Below are 6,809 nucleotides of genomic sequence, written 5' to 3'. Positions count from 1 at the left end.
GAATAACTTCGGGCTGAGCGCACGGTCTCCGCACCGGCGCCGCTTTTTTCAAGTGTCTGCCTTATCAGCTTTCGATTGTAGGTTATGCGCCTACAATGGCTATAACGGGTAACGGGAATCAGGGTTCGATTCGGAGAGAGAACCTGGTAGCCTACCACATCCTAAGGAAGGCAGGCCGCAAATTACCCCTCCGGCAGGGGAGGTAGTGGCCAGCGATGTGAGTCTCATCCGAGGCCTACTTAATCGGAATAGTACACTAAATCCTTTAACAGTATTATCCGCATTGGAGGGCAAGTCTGGTGCCAGCAACCGCGGTAATTCCAGCTCCAGCCGTATAATGGGTTGTTGCGGTTAAAAAAGCTAAGTAGTTGGATCTCAGTTCGGACTAATGATTACGCCCGGTGTTTACTGTCACGCTCCGAACAGCCACCCCGCCGGCTTGCACGGGATGCTCTTTGTCGAGTGTCCCGAGTGGCCGGAGAGTTTACTTTGAAAAAATTAGAGTGCTCAGAGCAGGCTATTTGAATGACCCGAATGGTGATGCATGGAATAATGGAATAGGACCTCGGTTCTATTTTGTTGGTTTTCGGAACCAGAGGTAATGACTAATCGGAACAGGCGGGGGCATTCGTATTGCGACTCTAGAGGTGAAATTCTTGGACCGTCGCAAGACGAACTACTGCGAAAGCATTTGCCAAGGATGTTTTCATTAATCAAGAACGAAAGTTAGAGGGTCGAAGGCGATCAGATACCGCCCTAGTTCTAACCATAAACGATGCCAACTAGCGATCCGCCGGCGTTCTTCCCATGACCCGGCGGGCAGCTTCCGGGAAACCAAAGTCTTTGGGTTCCGGGGGAAGTATGGTTGCAAAGCTGAAACTTAAAGGAATTGACGGAAGGGCACCACCAGGAGTGGAGCCTGCGGCTTAATTTGACTCAACACGGGAAACGTCACCAGGCCCAGACACGGGAAGGATTGACAGATTGAGAGCTCTTTCTCGATTCGGTGGGTGGTGGTGCATGGCCGTTCTTAGTTGGTGGAGCGATTTGTCTGGTTAATTCCGATAACGAACGAGACACTGGCCTACTAAATGATGCGGCGGATCTCAGAAATGGTGTCAGTTCGCAACTAGCTGTAGAGGGTAAGCAACGAATTCTAGCCGCACGAGATTGAGCAATAACGGAACAGCTGATGCCCTTAGATGTTCTGGGCGCCGCATATCTTCACCGAAGAAGGGATCAACGAGTTTTCCTCCGAGAGGAGCGGGTAACCCGTTCAAAGCCTTTCTTGATAGGGATTGGGGCTTGCAATTGTTTCCCATGAACGAGGAATTCCCAGTAAGTGCAAGTCATCAGCTTGCGCTGACTACTTCCCTGCCCTTTGTACACACCGCCCGTCGCTACTACCGATTGAATGATTTAGTGAGGCCTTCGGACTGGCGCTCTTGGATTGTCGGCCCCGTTGCCCGCGAGGGTTTTCTGGGGTCGTCGCCTCGAGCTGACGGAAAGATGTCCAAACTTGATCATTTAGTGGAAGTAAAGGTCGTAACAAGGTTTCCGTAGGTGAACCTGAGGAAGGATCATTAACAGAGAGAAAGAGAACGGGGCGCTCTTAAAACTACTACTATCCTGATTTGGGCGGTCTCGGGCTCTGCTCTGGCAACTCCAGCAGCGAAAGAGGACAATCCCGGCCCCCGCACCAAAAATAGGTACCACGCTGTGGGTGGACCACACTCAGGCGAGAGCGCAATGACCGGAGGAGGACGGACGGGGCTTTGGACGGCTGCCCGTCCGTTCCTTACTACCAGCGAATAAGCCTCTTGACCCAAAAAGAGTGAAATTCTAGTGTCAAAAAACATCAACAAGCCGTCCGGCCAAACCCAAACCACAAACTTGGGCTATGTCTGTCAAACCCTTTCATTGAGACTCTACCTGTGATGGTTAGTCGCAAAAAGACCAAATGGGAAATTCACAACTCTTAACGGGGGATCACTCGGCTCGTGGGTCGATGAAGACCGCAGCAAACTGCGTGTCGGTATGTGAATCGCAAGAATACCAGATACATCGACAAGTTCAACGCATATTGTGGCGGCGGCAGCCATATGAGCTTGTCGCCGCCACTCCTCTACGAGGGTCGGAAATATACATCCATCGGTTGCTGCGAGTTCGGTGCCTGCTGACTGTCTCCCCGACACGAGGGTAACCCGAACCGAGCTTCCGCCTTGGGGTTTAATCGCCCGCGCCTTGCCCGAGGCGTGCCCTTAAAAACAAGCCTATCACTAGCAAGTCCATGGACTTGGCGCACCCACATTCAACCACAACAAAGCCGGGCACACACACATGTGTGTGTGTCCCGTCCCGACGACAGTTGTCGCCCTCGCAAGTTACTGGAGGCGCTCTTTTGCCTGCTGTCCACAGAGACACGAATGGCCGTCCGCCGCTCATGGCTGATGCTGCACATGTTCTAAGAGGCACACGTCCTCCTCCTTCTCTCTCGGAGAAGAGTACGAGTACGAAGTCTTTAGTTAAGAGGTGAAAGAAGATTATTAGGGGTTGAGGGAAAAGTGGTGAAACTGAAATACAGCAGAAGTAGAAAGAATCTGGGCTCAACCAGATCGCTTCATCTTTCTTATTGGTGTTTTATCTTTGTTCTGCTCCCTTGGGTCGTCAGACCTTTGTAATAATATTGGTTTATTTATATAATGCTGCTTATTATTATTATTTTTATTATTGTTGGAGTTAGTGAGCCCGCCCAGGTCCTTGTGTAACTGGGAGGGTAGTCACATTTTTTTTTTTGAGGTGTTAGTTAAGTGTTAGTTGTGTTAGTCTAAGGGTACACTGTATGGAGAGGCCTGCCAGGTTCTTAGTGGAGCTGGTTGGTCACTCTCATCTTTATTCCTCTAGTAATGTTTTATGTAGAAATGTGTATATTGAGGCAGGAGGTGGTTCAATTACTTCTTCCTGGCTGATATAGCTGGGAGGGTAATCACATTATTATTATTAATATTATTATTTTATTTATTTTTTATTTATTTTTTTTTTTGAGTTAGTGAGCCCGCCCAGGTCCTTGTGTAGCTGGGAGGGTAGTCACATTTTTATTTATTTATTTTTTTTTTTTTACTAAGATGTTAGTTCAATGTTAAATGTTAAATGTTAAATGTTAAATATTAGTTATGTTAGTCTAAAGGTACGCTGTATGGAGAGGCCTGCCAGGTTCTTGTGGAGCTGGTAGGTCACTCTCATCTTTTATTCTCTCTATTAATGTTTTATATGTATATTGGGGCAGGAGATGGTTCAATTACTTTCTTCCTGGCTGATTTAAACCAACTGTGTTCTTGGAATTCTTCGTTGTCTATATTATTTATCCAGTTTTGATATGTTTCTGTGTTAAGTTCAGTCACTTTTTCCAAATATTTACAGCTTTGTTGTGTATATCTACATTGATTGCTAAGAGATTTGCTCTCTTGTGTAGCTGTTCATTACTGATGTGGTCTGTATATTTTATGTTATATATAAATCTAAGGGCTATATTTTGTACTGTTTGTAACCTTTTAATGCTCGTTTTACTAAGGGTGTTCAATGGGATGGGTGGGTAGTCCATAATTGATTTGACAAGGGCAATATAAATCTTTCTTTTGTTATTAATGCTAAGGTTCTTAAAGCGTTTTATTTTTGATAATCTTATTCTTGCCTGTCGTTCTTTATCTTTTAAGTATGATATATATCCTCTTTTTGTAAGTTTTAGTCCAAGCATCCTGCCTTCAGTGTCGTATGGGTATAGTTCCTGGTCGACTATTACTGGACTTGTTTTGATCTTGGCTATTGGTATTATCTTTAATTTGTTCTTATTTGTCCTGATTTTCCATTTTTTCTCAAAATCATTTATATTTTTTATCGCTCTTACCGTGTAGAGTGCCATAAATTGGGTTGATTTTCCTGGGTATGATACTATTTGAGTAATATCATCAGCAAACATTACATATTCGCTAAAGGGGGTAGGTTGAAAGTGTAACTCAAAATATATATCCTCCTTCAGGGAGACATATAAATGATTTTTAATGTAAAAGTGTCTATTAAAGGTCCAATTTTAATATTTTATATTTTAAGCCTAAATGCCAAACTTTATCAAAAGCCTTAGAAACGTCCCTTAAAATTATATTGATCTGGTTACCCTTGCTTTTTTCTATTGCAATTATTTCCGTTATTGTAGCTATTGCAGTTAGGGTATTTCTATTGAGCATAAATCCATGTTGTCTATTGTTAGTTTTCCCATGTTGTGTTAAAAAGGCTATAAGTCTTGAATTTAAAATTTTTTCCAGTAGTTTCCCGGTAATTTCTAATAAAGATATTGGCCAGTAGTTTAATATTTCCTTATTGTCCTTACCCTCCTTGGGAATAAATATCATTTTAGCATATTTTAGTTTGTCTGGAAAGTAACCGGTTATTAAGCATGCGTTATAAATGTTTAATAGTGTTTTTAAAATGTTTTCAGGTAGATTCATGATCATATTTCGTGTAATACCTGTGAGCCCGGGGCTTTTTCCTTAAACTTCCTCAGACAGTGCATCATTTCTCCCATGGTTATTATTTGATTATTAGGTAATAAGTTATAGTCTATATATTGCTTTGGGGTGATTCTATGTATATGTCTTCCCATTTCTTCTTCTATCCTTTCTTCGTGTTCACTATCAAAATCTTCATTTTCCTCATCTGATATTTTAAAGCTTTTACTTATTCCCTTTTGAATGCTGACTCTTGTTCATTTTCCTCATTTTAATTTTGTTCCCATTTTGGTCTTTAATGTGTGGTGTTTGTTTTTTGCTTGTTGTGCCTCATCATGCTTTGTTTATGGAAGTCCAAAATGTTTTTTGTGTCTTCAGTCATGTCAGCCGCCATTATAATATCATTCCATTTTATTGTTTGCTTCCTTACATGCGTCTCTTAATTTTTTATCTGTAGTGCTATCTGTGTCGTATACTGTGTCTGTTACTGCCAAGTAATATTTCCATATACCTGTTTATTTCATTATATGGGTGCGGATAATTTAACTGTTGATAGTCTGTTGTTGGAGTAATGTTCACAAAATTAATGGCAGAAGTAGGAGTGTGTTTGGTTGCCGATGTTTTTGTGCGCATTTCAATCCTGTCCATTTCTGAGTCTATATCTTCTGTTGTTTTCCCTTGTAGGTTAATCGAGTGGTGATTACTTAAGTCGTCTTTGAAGCTGTCCCAGTCTGTTTTACTCATTTTCAGTCTCTTTTTATTGGTATCTGTATGGGGCTTGTTGACAGTGTTAGTATAATTGGCAGATGGTCACTGCCTGTAAGAGGTCCCTGTATTATATGGTAATTGAAAAAGGCTTTGTTGTTGGTAAAAATTTTGTCTGGTGTCGATTGTGTATTGTGATTTCTCCAGGTTGGAAAGTTAGGACCCAGATGGTTGATTTTCCCTAAATTTATTAATTGATTAAGGGCGTTTCCCACGACGTTATTATTTGTATTGTCAAAGATCCTATGTCTGGCGTTAAAGTCTCCTAAGATGTACATCGGATGACTGTTGTTAGCCAATTTTAATAGGTCTTCTATAGGTAAGTAGGGTCGTCTCGGTGGCAGATAAGTAGTAGCAATAATTACGGCTCCTTGAGTTGTATTTATTTTTATTGCTAGAAATTCATCCTGGAAGTCATCGATTAGTTTAAATTTTAAGTTTCTTTTAACCGCTATAGCTACTCCGTCATTTTTCTCGCCCGATTTATTTCTTTGGTTTACATAATAGTTAAAGAGTTTTATGTTGTTGTTGTCTGCCTCACCGTGACTGTTTATTAGTATAATGTCAGGGTCAATTTCTTGATATATATTACTTAGGTTAATTCTCTCGGTCTTCCAGTTTCTTACGTTGTGTTGTATTATTCTTAAAGTTCTTACTGTTTGTCTATTGTCCATTATTTCTTATACTTGGATTGTAACTGTTGAAGTGGAGACCTATCATCCTGTTTCCCGCTTCTGACTCATCTAAACTCTGACGGGTCTACTATTTTAAAGTCATTGGTCGTAATCTTTAGTTTGTCCGTAGTAATTAGTGACCAGACATAATCTTCACTTGGGGATTTTTCTTGATATGTCCACTTATATATCCCTCCTTCACAGTTTTTTACTATTGTCCCTCCTGTTGGTCTCGATGTTGGAATTCCATGTTTTGTTGTAGTGATAACTTTTAATCCAATATCTTCAGCAGATTCAGGTTGTATATTGTGTTCAGTTTCCATCATATATTCTCTCCTCCTACTCCTTTGTCTTATAGTCTGTCCTTTTGTTATTTCTATCTTCTCTTTGTCACTTCTAGTCATCTGTCTGGGATCTCTATCAGTCGCTTGTGTTCCTTGTGTATCAGCTGTTGCTCCTTGCTCAAACCTTTGTTTGTCTAGCTGTAGTCTTTCTCTCAGTTCGCTTGCGTATGTTGCCTGAAATAGTTTTTCGGATTGTGGATTCTCTGGAAATATCATCTCTGGTAGGCTATTCAATTTAAACATTTTCCTTAATTCCTCATTGTATGATCCGGGTGCAATGATATTGTGCAAATGTGCATGGATCATACTAATCATTACCTTATCATGTATTGGCTCACTTAGGTTTAATATGGTGGATTCTGGTCTGTGAGCCTCTTGGACCGCTCTCTTGGCTATTTCGACGTATGTCGTGTCCTTCTTTTCTTGTTCCTTTTTCCTTGTTTCTTGTTCCTTGTACTTTATCATGTGTTTTTTTATTGGGCATGCCATTGCTAACGTCCTATGTCCTATGTATGCATTCCCGT

General features: G+C 41.3%; 1 non-coding gene across 1 annotated transcript; it reads left to right on the top strand.

Moving 5' to 3' along the window:
- The first annotated feature begins 1,973 nt into the window (after nucleotides 1-1,973).
- LOC121867820 lies at nucleotides 1,974-2,137 on the top strand. Its single transcript, XR_006089250.1, has one exon. It is a non-coding gene; the product is annotated as a 5.8S ribosomal RNA (ribosomal RNA).
- Nucleotides 2,138-6,809: the final 4,672 nt, after the last annotated feature.

This window comes from Homarus americanus, unplaced genomic scaffold (genome assembly GCF_018991925.1).
Source record: "Homarus americanus isolate GMGI-L3 unplaced genomic scaffold, GMGI_Hamer_2.0 scaffold50026, whole genome shotgun sequence".
Taxonomy (NCBI): Eukaryota; Metazoa; Arthropoda; class Malacostraca; order Decapoda; family Nephropidae; genus Homarus; species Homarus americanus.
This window is presented reverse-complemented; position numbering and strand designations above follow the sequence as displayed.